The sequence below is a fragment of the Rhipicephalus microplus genome, unplaced genomic scaffold (assembly GCF_043290135.1).
Source record: "Rhipicephalus microplus isolate Deutch F79 unplaced genomic scaffold, USDA_Rmic scaffold_134, whole genome shotgun sequence".
Classification (NCBI taxonomy): domain Eukaryota; kingdom Metazoa; phylum Arthropoda; class Arachnida; order Ixodida; family Ixodidae; genus Rhipicephalus; species Rhipicephalus microplus.
Window position 1 is genome coordinate 20,001 of NW_027464706.1, and position 14,522 is coordinate 34,522.

The 14,522-nt window shown below is 63.1% G+C and overlaps 1 non-coding gene across 1 annotated transcript; it reads left to right on the plus strand.

Annotated features, from left to right (window-relative positions):
• The first annotated feature begins 12,079 nt into the window (after positions 1-12,079).
• LOC142790921 (small subunit ribosomal RNA) lies at positions 12,080-13,894 on the plus strand. The gene has a single exon (XR_012889858.1). It is a non-coding gene; the product is annotated as a small subunit ribosomal RNA (ribosomal RNA).
• Positions 13,895-14,522: the final 628 nt, after the last annotated feature.

The following is a 14,522-nucleotide window of genomic DNA, read 5'->3' on the forward strand; positions in this document are numbered from 1 at the left end:
TGGTGCCGCACCCGGGCTCGCCCCGGCTGACGCAGTTTTCGCGCCGCCCCGGCTGACGCGGTTTCGTGCCGCCCCGGCAGACGCGGTTTTCGCGCCGCCCCGGCTGACGCGGTTTCGTGCCGCCCCGGCAGACGCAGTTCGGACTTAGCACTTTTCGGCTGTGCCTGGCTGGCGGCCCACTCACTCGATCGCCATGTCTGTTTGCCACAGTTTTCCCGGTGGTGCCGCACCCGGGCTCGCCCCGGCAGACGCGTTTTTTTTTTTCTTTCGCCCCGGCTGACGCAGTTTTCGCGCCGCCCCGGCTGACGCGGTTTCGTGCCGCCCCGGCAGACGCGGTTTTTTGCGCCGCCCCGGCTGACGCGGTTTTTGCTGCCCCGGCTGACGCAGTTCGGACTTAGCACTTTTCGGCTGTGCCTGGCTGGCGGCCCACTCACTCGATCGCCATGTCTGTTTGCCACAGTTTTCCCGGTGGTGCCGCACCCGGGCTCGCCCCGGCTGACGCAGTTTTCGCGCCGCCCCGGCTGACGCGGTTTCGTGCCGCCCCGGCAGACGCGGTTTTCGCGCCGCCCCGGCTGACGCGGTTTCGTGCCGCCCCGGCAGACGCAGTTCGGACTTAGCACTTTTCGGCTGTGCCTGGCTGGCGGCCCACTCACTCGATCGCCATGTCTGTTTGCCACAGTTTTCCCGGTGGTGCCGCACCCGGGCTCGCCCCGGCTGACGCAGTTTTCGCGCCGCCCCGGCTGACGCGGTTTCGTGCCGCCCCGGCAGACGCGGTTTTCGCGCCGCCCCGGCTGACGCGGTTTCGTGCCGCCCCGGCAGACGCAGTTCGGACTTAGCACTTTTCGGCTGTGCCTGGCTGGCGGCCCACTCACTCGATCGCCATGTCTGTTTGCCACAGTTTTCCCGGTGGTGCCGCACCCGGGCTCGCCCCGGCAGACGCGTTTTTTTTTTTCTTTCGCCCCGGCTGACGCAGTTTTCGCGCCGCCCCGGCTGACGCGGTTTCGTGCCGCCCCGGCAGACGCGGTTTTTTTGCGCCGCCCCGGCTGACGCGGTTTTTGCCGCCCCGGCTGACGCAGTTCGGACTTGGCACTTTTTGGCTGAGCCTGGCTGGTGGCCCACTCACTCGATCGCCATGTCTGTTAGCCACAGTTTTCCCGGTGGTGCCGCACCCGGGCTAACCCCGGCTGACGCAGTTTTCGCGCCGCCCCGGCAGACGCGGTTTTCGCGCCGCCCCGGCTGACGCGGTTTTTGCCGCCCCGGCTGACGCAGTTCGGACTTGGCACTTTTTGGGCTGAGCCTGGCTGGCGGCCCACTCACTCGATCGCCATGTCTGTTTGCCACAGTCTTCCCGGTGGTGCCGCACCCGGGCTCGCCCCGGCAGACGCGTTTTTTTTTTCTTTCGCCCCGGCAGACGTGGTTCCCCCCCCCCTTTTCGCTCGCCCCGGCTGACGAGGTTTTCGCGCCGCCCCGGCTGACGCAGTTTTCGCGCCGCCCCGGCTGACGCGGTTTCGTGCCGCCCCGGCTGACGCGGTTTTCGCGCCGCCCCGGCTGACGCGGTTTTTGCGTCGCCCCGGCTGACACGGTTCGGACTTTGCACTTTTCGGCTGTGCCTGGCTGGCGGCCCACTCACTCGATCGCCATGTCTGTTTGCCACAGTTTTCCCGGTGGTGCCGCACCCGGGCTCGCCCCGGCTGACGCAGTTTTCGCGCCGCCCCGGCTGACGCGGTTTCGTGCCGCCCCGGCAGACGCGGTTTTCGCGCCGCCCCGGCTGACGCGGTTTCGTGCCGCCCCGGCAGACGCAGTTCGGACTTAGCACTTTTCGGCTGTGCCTGGCTGGCGGCCCACTCACTCGATCGCCATGTCTGTTTGCCACAGTTTTCCCGGTGGTGCCGCACCCGGGCTCGCCCCGGCTGACGCAGTTTTCGCGCCGCCCCGGCTGACGCGGTTTCGTGCCGCCCCGGCAGACGCGGTTTTCGCGCCGCCCCGGCTGACGCGGTTTCGTGCCGCCCCGGCAGACGCAGTTCGGACTTAGCACTTTTCGGCTGTGCCTGGCTGGCGGCCCACTCACTCGATCGCCATGTCTGTTTGCCACAGTTTTCCCGGTGGTGCCGCACCCGGGCTCGCCCCGGCAGACGCGTTTTTTTTTTTCTTTCGCCCCGGCTGACGCAGTTTTCGCGCCGCCCCGGCTGACGCGGTTTCGTGCCGCCCCGGCAGACGCGGTTTTTTGCGCCGCCCCGGCTGACGCGGTTTTTGCCGCCCCGGCTGACGCAGTTCGGACTTAGCACTTTTCGGCTGTGCCTGGCTGGCGGCCCACTCACTCGATCGCCATGTCTGTTTGCCACAGTTTTCCCGGTGGTGCCGCACCCGGGCTCGCCCCGGCTGACGCAGTTTTCGCGCCGCCCCGGCTGACGCGGTTTCGTGCCGCCCCGGCAGACGCGGTTTTCGCGCCGCCCCGGCTGACGCGGTTTCGTGCCGCCCCGGCAGACGCAGTTCGGACTTAGCACTTTTCGGCTGTGCCTGGCTGGCGGCCCACTCACTCGATCGCCATGTCTGTTTGCCACAGTTTTCCCGGTGGTGCCGCACCCGGGCTCGCCCCGGCTGACGCAATTTTCGCGCCGCCCCGGCTGACGCGGTTTCGTGCCGCCCCGGCAGACGCGGTTTTCGCGCCGCCCCGGCTGACGCGGTTTCGTGCCGCCCCGGCAGACGCAGTTCGGACTTAGCACTTTTCGGCTGTGCCTGGCTGGCGGCCCACTCACTCGATCGCCATGTCTGTTTGCCACAGTTTTCCCGGTGGTGCCGCACCCGGGCTCGCCCCGGCTGACGCAGTTTTCGCGCCGCCCCGGCTGACGCGGTTTCGTGCCGCCCCGGCAGACGCGGTTTTCGCGCCGCCCCGGCTGACGCGGTTTCGTGCCGCCCCGGCAGACGCAGTTCGGACTTAGCACTTTTCGGCTGTGCCTGGCTGGCGGCCCACTCACTCAATCGCCATGTCTGTTTGCCACAGTTTTCCCGGTGGTGCCGCACCCGGGCTCGCCCCGGCTGACGCAGTTTTCGCGCCGCCCCGGCTGACGCGGTTTCGTGCCGCCCCGGCAGACGCGGTTTTCGCGCCGCCCCGGCTGACGCGGTTTCGTGCCGCCCCGGCAGACGCAGTTCGGACTTAGCACTTTTCGGCTGTGCCTGGCTGGCGGCCCACTCACTCGATCGCCATGTCTGTTTGCCACAGTTTTCCCGGTGGTGCCGCACCCGGGCTCGCCCCGGCAGACGCGTTTTTTTTTTCTTTCGCCCCGGCTGACGCAGTTTTCGCGCCGCCCCGGCTGACGCGGTTTCGTGCCGCCCCGGCAGACGCGGTTTTTTGCGCCGCCCCGGCTGACGCGGTTTTTGCCGCCCCGGCTGACGCAGTTCGGACTTAGCACTTTTCGGCTGTGCCTGGCTGGCGGCCCACTCACTCGATCGCCATGTCTGTTTGCCACAGTTTTCCCGGTGGTGCCGCACCCGGGCTCGCCCCGGCTGACGCAGTTTTCGCGCCGCCCCGGCTGACGCGGTTTCGTGCCGCCCCGGCAGACGCGGTTTTCGCGCCGCCCCGGCTGACGCGGTTTCGTGCCGCCCCGGCAGACGCAGTTCGGACTTAGCACTTTTCGGCTGTGCCTGGCTGGCGGCCCACTCACTCGATCGCCATGTCTGTTTGCCACAGTTTTCCCGGTGGTGCCGCACCCGGGCTCGCCCCGGCTGACGCAGTTTTCGCGCCGCCCCGGCTGACGCGGTTTCGTGCCGCCCCGGCAGACGCGGTTTTCGCGCCGCCCCGGCTGACGCGGTTTCGTGCCGCCCCGGCAGACGCAGTTCGGACTTAGCACTTTTCGGCTGTGCCTGGCTGGCGGCCCACTCACTCGATCGCCATGTCTGTTTGCCACAGTTTTCCCGGTGGTGCCGCACCCGGGCTCGCCCCGGCAGACGCGTTTTTTTTTTCTTTCGCCCCGGCTGACGCAGTTTTCGCGCCGCCCCGGCTGACGCGGTTTCGTGCCGCCCCGGCAGACGCGGTTTTTTTGCGCCGCCCCGGCTGACGCGGTTTTTGCCGCCCCGGCTGACGCAGTTCGGACTTGGCACTTTTTGGCTGAGCCTGGCTGGTGGCCCACTCACTCGATCGCCATGTCTGTTAGCCACAGTTTTCCCGGTGGTGCCGCACCCGGGCTCGCCCCGGCTGACGCAGTTTTCGCGCCGCCCCGGCAGACGCGGTTTTCGCGCCGCCCCGGCTGACGCGGTTTTTGCCGCCCCGGCTGACGCAGTTCGGACTTGGCACTTTTTGGGCTGAGCCTGGCTGGCGGCCCACTCACTCGATCGCCATGTCTGTTTGCCACAGTCTTCCCGGTGGTGCCGCACCCGGGCTCGCCCCGGCAGACGCGTTTTTTTTTTCTTTCGCCCCGGCAGACGTGGTTCCCCCCCCCCCCTTTTCGCTCGCCCCGGCTGACGAGGTTTTCGCGCCGCCCCGGCTGACGCAGTTTTCGCGCCGCCCCGGCTGACGCGGTTTCGTGCCGCCCCGGCTGACGCGGTTTTCGCGCCGCCCCGGCTGACGCGGTTTTTGCGTCGCCCCGGCTGACACGGTTCGGACTTTGCACTTTTCGGCTGTGCCTGGCTGGCGGCCCACTCACTCGATCGCCATGTCTGTTTGCCACAGTTTTCCCGGTGGTGCCGCACCCGGGCTCGCCCCGGCTGACGCAGTTTTCGCGCCGCCCCGGCTGACGCGGTTTCGTGCCGCCCCGGCAGACGCGGTTTTCGCGCCGCCCCGGCTGACGCGGTTTCGTGCCGCCCCGGCAGACGCAGTTCGGACTTAGCACTTTTCGGCTGTGCCTGGCTGGCGGCCCACTCACTCGATCGCCATGTCTGTTTGCCACAGTTTTCCCGGTGGTGCCGCACCCGGGCTCGCCCCGGCTGACGCAGTTTTCGCGCCGCCCCGGCTGACGCGGTTTCGTGCCGCCCCGGCAGACGCGGTTTTCGCGCCGCCCCGGCTGACGCGGTTTCGTGCCGCCCCGGCAGACGCAGTTCGGACTTAGCACTTTTCGGCTGTGCCTGGCTGGCGGCCCACTCACTCGATCGCCATGTCTGTTTGCCACAGTTTTCCCGGTGGTGCCGCACCCGGGCTCGCCCCGGCTGACGCAGTTTTCGCGCCGCCCCGGCTGACGCGGTTTCGTGCCGCCCCGGCAGACGCGGTTTTCGCGCCGCCCCGGCTGACGCGGTTTCGTGCCGCCCCGGCAGACGCAGTTCGGACTTAGCACTTTTCGGCTGTGCCTGGCTGGCGGCCCACTCACTCGATCGCCATGTCTGTTTGCCACAGTTTTCCCGGTGGTGCCGCACCCGGGCTCGCCCCGGCTGACGCAGTTTTCGCGCCGCCCCGGCTGACGCGGTTTCGTGCCGCCCCGGCAGACGCGGTTTTCGCGCCGCCCCGGCTGACGCGGTTTCGTGCCGCCCCGGCAGACGCAGTTCGGACTTAGCACTTTTCGGCTGTGCCTGGCTGGCGGCCCACTCACTCGATCGCCATGTCTGTTTGCCACAGTTTTCCCGGTGGTGCCGCACCCGGGCTCGCCCCGGCAGACGCGTTTTTTTTTTCTTTCGCCCCGGCTGACGCAGTTTTCGCGCCGCCCCGGCTGACGCGGTTTCGTGCCGCCCCGGCAGACGCGGTTTTTTTGCGCCGCCCCGGCTGACGCGGTTTTTGCCGCCCCGGCTGACGCAGTTCGGACTTGGCACTTTTTGGCTGAGCCTGGCTGGTGGCCCACTCACTCGATCGCCATGTCTGTTAGCCACAGTTTTCCCGGTGGTGCCGCACCCGGGCTCGCCCCGGCTGACGCAGTTTTCGCGCCGCCCCGGCAGACGCGGTTTTCGCGCCGCCCCGGCTGACGCGGTTTTTGCCGCCCCGGCTGACGCAGTTCGGACTTGGCACTTTTTGGGCTGAGCCTGGCTGGCGGCCCACTCACTCGATCGCCATGTCTGTTTGCCACAGTCTTCCCGGTGGTGCCGCACCCGGGCTCGCCCCGGCAGACGCGTTTTTTTTTTCTTTCGCCCCGGCAGACGTGGTTCCCCCCCCCCCCTTTTCGCTCGCCCCGGCTGACGAGGTTTTCGCGCCGCCCCGGCTGACGCAGTTTTCGCGCCGCCCCGGCTGACGCGGTTTCGTGCCGCCCCGGCTGACGCGGTTTTCGCGCCGCCCCGGCTGACGCGGTTTTTGCGTCGCCCCGGCTGACACGGTTCGGACTTTGCACTTTTCGGCTGTGCCTGGCTGGCGGCCCACTCACTCGATCGCCATGTCTGTTTGCCACAGTTTTCCCGGTGGTGCCGCACCCGGGCTTGCCCCGGCAGACGCGTTTTTTTTTTCTTTTCGCCCCGGCTGACGCAGTTTTCGCCCCGCCCCGGCTGACGCGGTTTCGTGCCGCCCCGGCAGACGCGGTTTTTTGCGCCGCCCCGGCTGACGCGGTTTTTGCCGCCCCGGCTGACGCAGTTCGGACTTTGCACTTTTTGGCTGAGCCTGGCTGGCGGCCCACTCACTCGATCGCCATGTCTGTTTGCCACAGTTTTCCCGGTGGTGCCGCACCCGGGCTCGCCCCGGCAGACGCGTTTTTTTTTTCCTTCGCCCCGGCAGACGTGGTTCCCCCCCCCCCCCTCCGTCTTTCTTTTTGTTTTTTTTTTCGCCGCGGCTGAAGTGGATTTTTCGGTGCCTCGACGCCCCGGTAGTCGCGGTTTTTCCGTTTCCGCACGGCCCCGGCTGACGCTGCTCGGTCACAGTCGCCTTTTGTGAGGATTGCAGACTTCTTGAGCGCGGGTGTTTTTTTTTTGTTGTTGTTGTTGTTTTATTACGCATTCGCTCCAGCAGACGCTGTTTAGACTTTTTGTTTCCTCTTTTATCCTGCGACGAGGTGACGAGGTTTATTCGGTGCCCCGCCGCCCCGGCTGAAGTGATTTTTCCTGTCCCGTGCCGCCCCGGCTGACGCGGTTGGGACTTCGCGTTTGTTCGGCCGCCACGGGTTTTGGCGCACTCGCTCGGTTGCTTGTTGTTGCCACTTGTTGCGAACCCAGGTTTCTTGAGCGAGCGCGGGCGTTTTTTCTTCCTTTCTTTCTTTGTTCTATGTGTTAGCGAATCGGCCTTTAATATCACACGAGGACTCACAACCAACAATTTTCAGTTTGAAGTGTAAAAAATCTGCAGGTGTTGACGTAACTGACTTGCCCCGTACCCTTGAGTACATCCATGAAGTTCTCGTAGTACTACTAAATCGCATTATTCCAAGTGGAGAAATTCCCATAAACTTGCAAACCTCTACACGAAAATCGGTGCGCGTGATAAAGTTGAAAATTATCGTCCGATATCAAATGTGCCTTCTATAACACAAATTCTAGGAAAAAAAAAAAAAAAACACTTGTTCGCCGTTTTCTGCGCCGTGACTGGCAGCACTCCGGCGAAGCGAAACGGGGTCGATTCGAGCACGATATCGGCGTCTTTCGACGTGCTCGCCGGCGACCGTCGCACGAGTACGTCGCACGAGCGCGTCTGCCGGGGCGCCGTTTGCGAAGCCGACGCAAAAGTGGGAACCGCCGCTCGGATGATCGCCGCTTTCGGCAGAGTGAGTGTTGGCACTCCGGGGAAGCGAAACAGCGTGAATGCGCCCACGAAATCGGCGTATTTTGAAGTGCCCGCCGGCGACCGTCGCACGAGTACGGTAAACCGCGTCAGCCGGGGCGTAGTTCGGGACGCCGACGAAAAAGTGGGAAGCGCAACTCGGATCTTCGCCGTTTTTGCAGGAGTGAGTGGCGGCCCTCCTGCGAGACCAAGAAGCATCGATTCGTGCACGAATTCGGCGCCTTTCGACGTGATCGCCGGCGACCGTCGCTCGAGTAGGGCAAACCGCGTCTGCCGGGGCGGGCTTCGGGACGCCGATGCGAAAGTGGGAAACGCTGCTCGGATGTTCGCCGTTTTTGGCCGAGTGAGTGCTGGCACTCGGGCGAAGCCAAACGGGGCCGATTACGGCACGATATCGGCGTCTTTCGACGTGCCCGGCGGCGACCGTCGCACGAGTACGGTAAACCGCGTCAGCCCGGGCGGAGTTCGGGACGCCGATGCGAAAGTGGAGAACGCCGCTCGGATCTTCGCCGTTTTTGGAGGAGTGAGTGGCGGCACTCCGGAGAAGCCAAGGAGCGCCAATTAGCGCACGATATCGGCGTCTTTCGACGCGCTCGCCGGCGACCGTCGAACGAGTAGGGCAAACCGCGTCTGCCGGGGCGGGGTTTACGACGCCGACGCAAAAGTGGGAACCGCCGCTCGGATGTTGGCCGTTTTTGGCAGAGTGAGTGCTGGCACACCGGCGACGCGAAAGAGCGCGAAAGCGCCCACGAAAGTGGCGTATTTGGACGTGCTTGACGGCGACCGCTGCAGGAGTACGAAAAACCACGTCAGCCGGGGCGAGCGACCCACGGCGGTCTGGGTGCTTATCGCTGCTATTATAGGGGCACCCCGGCAGACGCAGAAAAAAAAAATTTTTTTTCGACCTTCTTTTTTGCTGGTCGAGCTCGGGTAACCCAGGTCGCAATGGGAGCCGCGCACGAAAGCGGCGTCGCGAGACGCGTTCGCGGTCGCTAGTCGCACGAGCTCGGCAACCGCGTCAGCCGGCGCGGAGTTCGGGATGCCGACGGCTAAGTGGGTACCGCTGCTCGGATGTTCGCCGTTTTTGGCCGAGTGAGTGCTGGCACTCCGGCGAAGCGAAACGGGGCCGATTCGGGCACGATATCGGCGTATTTCGACGTGCTCGCCGGCGACCGTCGCACGAGTACGGCAAAGCGCGTCTGCCGGGGCGAGGTTTGCGATGCCGACGAAAAAGTGGGAAGCGCCGCTCGGATCTTCGCCATTTTTGCAGGAGTGAGTGGCGGCCCTCCTGCGAGACCAAGAAGCATCGACTCGCGCACGATATCGGTGTCTTTCGACGTGCCCGCCGGCCACCGCCGCACGAGTACGGCAAACCGCGTATGCCGGGGCGGGGTTGGCGACGCCGACGCAAAAGTGGGAACCGCCACTAGGATGTTCGCCGTTTTTGGCAGAGTGAGTGCTGGCACACCGGCGACGCGAAAGAGCGCGAAAGCGCCCACGAAAGTGGCGTATTTGGACGTGCTTGACGGCGACCGCTGCAGGAGTACGAAAAACCACGTCAGCCGGGGCGAGCGACCCACGGCGGTCTGGGTGCTTATCGCTGCTATTATAGGGGCACCCCGGCAGACGCAGAAAAAAAAAAATTTTTTTTCGACCTTCTTTTTTGCTGGTCGAGCTCGGGTAACCCAGGTCGCAATGGGAGCCGCGCACGAAAGCGGCGTCGCGAGACGCGTTCGCGGTCGCTAGTCGCACGAGCTCGGCAACCGCGTCAGCCGGCGCGGAGTTCGGGATGCCGACGGCTAAGTGGGTACCGCTGCTCGGATGTTCGCCGTTTTTGGCCGAGTGAGTGCTGGCACTCCGGCGAAGCGAAACGGGGCCGATTCGGGCACGATATCGGCGTATTTCGACGTGCTCGCCGGCGACCGTCGCACGAGTACGGCAAAGCGCGTCTGCCGGGGCGAGGTTTGCGATGCCGACGAAAAAGTGGGAAGCGCCGCTCGGATCTTCGCCGTTTTTGCAGGAGTGAGTGGCGGCCCTCCTGCGAGACCAAGAAGCATCGACTCGCGCACGATATCGGTGTCTTTCGACGTGCCCGCCGGCCACCGCCGCACGAGTACGGCAAACCGCGTATGCCGGGGCGGGGTTGGCGACGCCGACGCAAAAGTGGGAACCGCCACTAGGATGTTCGCCGTTTTTGGCAGAGTGAGTGCTGGCACTCCGGCGAAGCGAAAGAGCGCGAATGCGCCCACGAAAGTGGCGTGTTTGGACGTGCTTGACGACGACCACCGCAGGAAAACGAAAAACCACGTCAGCCGGGGCGAGCGACCCATGGCGGTCTGGGTGCTTATCGCTGCTATTATAGGGGCACCCCGGCAGACGCAAAAAAAAAAAATTTTTTTTCGACATTCTTTCTTGCTCGTCGACCTCGGGTGACCCAGGTCGCAGTGGGAGCCGCGCACGAAAGCGGCGTCGCGAGACGGCTTCGCGGTCGCTAGTCGCACGAGCTCGGCAACCGCGTCTGCCGGGGCGGAGTTCGGGACGCCGACGGCTAAGTGGGAACCGCCGCTCGGATGTTCGCCGTTTGTGGCCGAGTGAGTGCTGGCACTCCGGCGAAGCCAAACGGGGCCGATTCCGGCACGATATCGGCGTCTTTCTACGTGCTCGCCGGCGACCGTCGCACGAGTACGGCAAAGTGCGTCTGCCGGGGCGGGGTTTGCGACGCGTACGCAATAGTGAGAACCGTCGCTCGGATGTTCGTCGTCTTTCGCCGAGCCAGTGCTGGCACTCCGGCGAAGCCGAACGGAGCCGATTCGGGCACGATATCGGCGTCTTTCCACGTGCTCGCCGGCGACCGTCGCACGAGTACGGTAAACCGCGTCAGCCGGGGCGGAGTTCGGGACGCCGATGCGAAAGTGGGAAGCGCCGCTCGGATCTTCGCCGTTTTTGGAGGAGTCAGTGGCGGCACTCCGGTGAAGCCAAGGTGCGCCAATTCGCGCACGATATCGGCGTCTTTCGACGTGCCCGCCGGCCACCGTCGCACGAGTACGGCAAACCTCGTCTGCCGGGGCGGGGTTTGCGACGCCGACGCAAAAGTGGGAACCGCCGCTCGGATGTTCGCCGTTTTTGGCAGAGTGAGTGCTGGCACTCCGGCGAAGCGAAAGAGCGTGAATGCGCCCACGAAAGTAGCGTATTTGGACGTGCTTGACGGCGACCGCCGCAGGAGTACGAAAAACCACGTCAGCCGGGGCGAGCGACCCACGGCGGTCTGGGTGCTTATCGCTGCTATTATAGGGGCACCCCGGCAGACGCAGAAAGAAAAAAAAAAAAAATGGGGACATGGCGTGCGTCACCGTGCGGCTTCGCAGCGTTGCCGAAGTCGCCGAGCCCTTCGACTGAGCCGAACGGCGGACAGGGAACGTTGGTCGGCCGTTCTAACCTGTCGGTGCCACGCCGAGACGTCGTTAAGGAAAACCGCGTCGTGGGCCTCTACGACGCCGTCGAGTCGTTGTACGTTTGGTGTCCAGCGTGTCGGCGGCGAGTAGCGGACACGTCGTTCACGACTTCGGTCTTTCGCAGTCGACGCGAACTTGCGGAGAGTCGTGGTGCCTCACGTTTTCGGCAGAAACCGCGGCGGAATTTTCCCGTGCGTGCGCGCACGACCTCGGTGCTGTGCCGTCAGCGTAGTGTTGCACAAACTCGTGGCCTACCCAAGGTGCGGTACGTTTGCGGCCGTATCCTCGGTGGGAATTTCGTGAGTAGGGTCGCAAATTCTACGACCTCGGCGGGTTTGAGAGCGACGTAGACTTGTGGCACGCTCAACGTGCCACACGTTTCGGGGCACACCCGCGGTGAAATTTTCTCGAGTACGCTCGTATTAGTGCCCAAGGAGGTCTGGGTACTTATCGCTGCTATTATGTGGGGGTTCTCGTGAGCGGCGTACGCGAAAGCGACCGGGTGTCTGATATGCGGCGGGCTTCGGCCTCGTCAAGCGTGTCCTCGGGTCTGCTCCAGGGGAATCCACGGCAGTCGTCTGCAGCCTCATCCGCTTGATGCGTTAGGGGCTGGTTGTCAGACGGTGCCGTTTTACCACGATATCGAGGTGTGTTCCGTGTCGTCCTCGGGCGATTCAGATGCGAAAGCGCCGAAGACGCGGGCGTGACCCGTCGTCTGGCGGCTTTGCAGTCTCGGCTCCGTTGCTAGTTCCGGCCGGTCCACCGACAGTGCAGCGGGCTTGGGCAACCCGCACGGCGCGACCGAGTCGATGCAACGAAAAAGAGCGAGCATGAACGTGCTTCTTGCCGCACGGCTCCCACTCGTCTTTCGGGAAGGTTGTGCCGTAGCGAGCTCGAACGCCGTCATCTCGGAGTGCAAAATAAGCGTGTTGGGGCGCCTGAAGGTGGCCTCCGCCGCACACAGACTGCGTCCGGCCCGCCGAAGGCGAGGACGGACGCGCAGTCGAACGATTACCTGGTTGATCCTGCCAGTAATCATATGCTTGTCTCAAAGATTAAGCCATGCATGTCTAAGTACATGCCGAAATAAGGCGAAACCGCGAATGGCTCATTAAATCAGTTATGGTTCCTTAGATCGTTTCTTCCTACTTGGATAACTGTGGCAATTCTAGAGCTAATACATGCAGTGAGCCTGGAGCCCTTTGGGTAACGGGTGCTTTTATTAGACCAAGATCGATCGGGTTTCGGCCCGTATTGTGTGGTGACTCTGGATAACTTTGTGCTGATCGCATGGCCACGAGCCGGCGACGTTTCTTTCAAGTGTCTGCCTTATCAACTTTCGATGGTAGGTTACTTGCTTACCATGGTTGTTACGGGTAACGGAGAATCAGGGTTCGATTCCGGAGAGGGAGCCTGAGAAACGGCTACCACATCCAAGGAAGGCAGCAGGCGCGCAAATTACCCACTCCCGGCACGGGGAGGTAGTGACGAAAAATAACAATACGGGACTCTTTTGAGGCCCCGTAATTGAAATGAGTACACTCTAAATCCTTTAACGAGGATCAATTGGAGGGCAAGTCTGGTGCCAGCAGCCGCGGTAATTCCAGCTCCAATAGCGTATACTAAAGCTGCTGCGGTTAAAAAGCTCGTAGTTGGATCTCAGTTCCAGACGAGTAGTGCATCTACCCGATGCGACGGCTCGGACTGAACATCATGCCGGTTCTTTCTTGGTGCACTTCATTGTGTGCCTCGAGATGGCCGGTGCTTTTACTTTGAAAAAATTAGAGTGCTCAACGCAGGCGAGTCGCCTGAATAAACTTGCATGGAATAATAGAACAAGACCTCGTTTCTGTTCTGTTGGTTTTTGGAATACGAGGTAATGATTAAGAGGGACGGACGGGGGCATTCGTATTGCGGCGCTAGAGGTGAAATTCTTGGACCGTCGCAAGACGAACTACTGCGAAAGCATTTGCCAAGAATGTTTTCATTGATCAAGAACGAAAGTCAGAGGTTCGAAGGCGATCAGATACCGCCCTAGTTCTGACCATAAACGATGCCAACCAGCGATCCGCCTGAGTTACTCAAATGACTCGGCGGGCAGCTTCCGGGAAACCAAAGTATTTGGGTTCCGGGGGAAGTATGGTTGCAAAGCTGAAACTTAAAGGAATTGACGGAAGGGCACCACCAGGAGTGGAGCCTGCGGCTTAATTTGACTCAACACGGGAAAACTTACCCGGCCCGGACACTGGGAGGATTGACAGATTGAGAGCTCTTTCTTGATTCGGTGGATGGTGGTGCATGGCCGTTCTTAGTTGGTGGAGCGATTTGTCTGGTTAATTCCGATAACGAACGAGACTCTAGCCTATTAAATAGGTGCGGGGTTCCCAGCACCTTACAACCTTCTTAGAGGGACAAGCGGCTCCTAGCCGCACGAAACAGAGCAATAACAGGTCTGTGATGCCCTTAGATGTCCGGGGCCGCACGCGCGCTACACTGAAGGAAGCAGCGTGTCTTTATCCCTGTCTGAAAAGACTGGGTAACCCGTGGAACTTCTTTCGTGATTGGGATAGGGGCTTGCAATTGTTCCCCTTGAACGAGGAATTCCCAGTAAGCGCGAGTCATAAGCTCGCGTTGATTACGTCCCTGCCCTTTGTACACACCGCCCGTCGCTACTACCGATTGAATGATTTAGTGAGGTCTTCGGACCGATGTCCGGCGCGGCCTTTCGGTTGCGCCGGTCTGTTGGAAAGATGACCAAACTTGATCATTTAGAGGAAGTAAAAGTCGTAACAAGGTTTCCGTAGGTGAACCTGCGGAAGGATCATTAACGGATTGTGAAGGGTGAGCGCCTCAGCTGCGTCTGCGCCCGACACTTTCTGCCGCTGACCCCGTTTGGACGCGGGGTCGGCTTTTCCCCACGGGGCTGCCTGAATGTGGAGCGGCACCCCGTGACAAATTGTTGCGCCCAGCGGACGCCAACACCGCGACCTTGGACGGTCGGCCAGGTGGCGGACGCGGGTACAAACGGCGCAACGCACTCATAGGTCGGCTTTCGACCCGCCACTGCACCGTGGCTCGAAGCGCTCGAAATGCGCGACCCGACCGCTGCGGGACCGCCTAGTACTGTAAACAGGAGCGGCGGAGCGCGAACGGCGAGTCGTGGTTACGTCGGTAGAAGGCGAGGCTGCGCGTTCCCGAAACGCCAGCCGAGTGCCCTCCCGACCGTTCGAGCGTGCAAGAACGAGACCCGACAATCGCGCGGCGACTGCCAAGTACGAGAGGAACGGCACAAGCGTCGGCGGTCGGTCAAGGAACTGGCGATGTGACGGGTCCGCTGTGCACCAGTGCATACCGTCCCGCCGTCCGCGGCAAGCGCCTCCGCGTCCTCGGGTGACGGAGGCTGCCGGTCGGTTCTTGCAGGCGAGGGATCTCGCTGGCACCGGTTCGCGTTGACG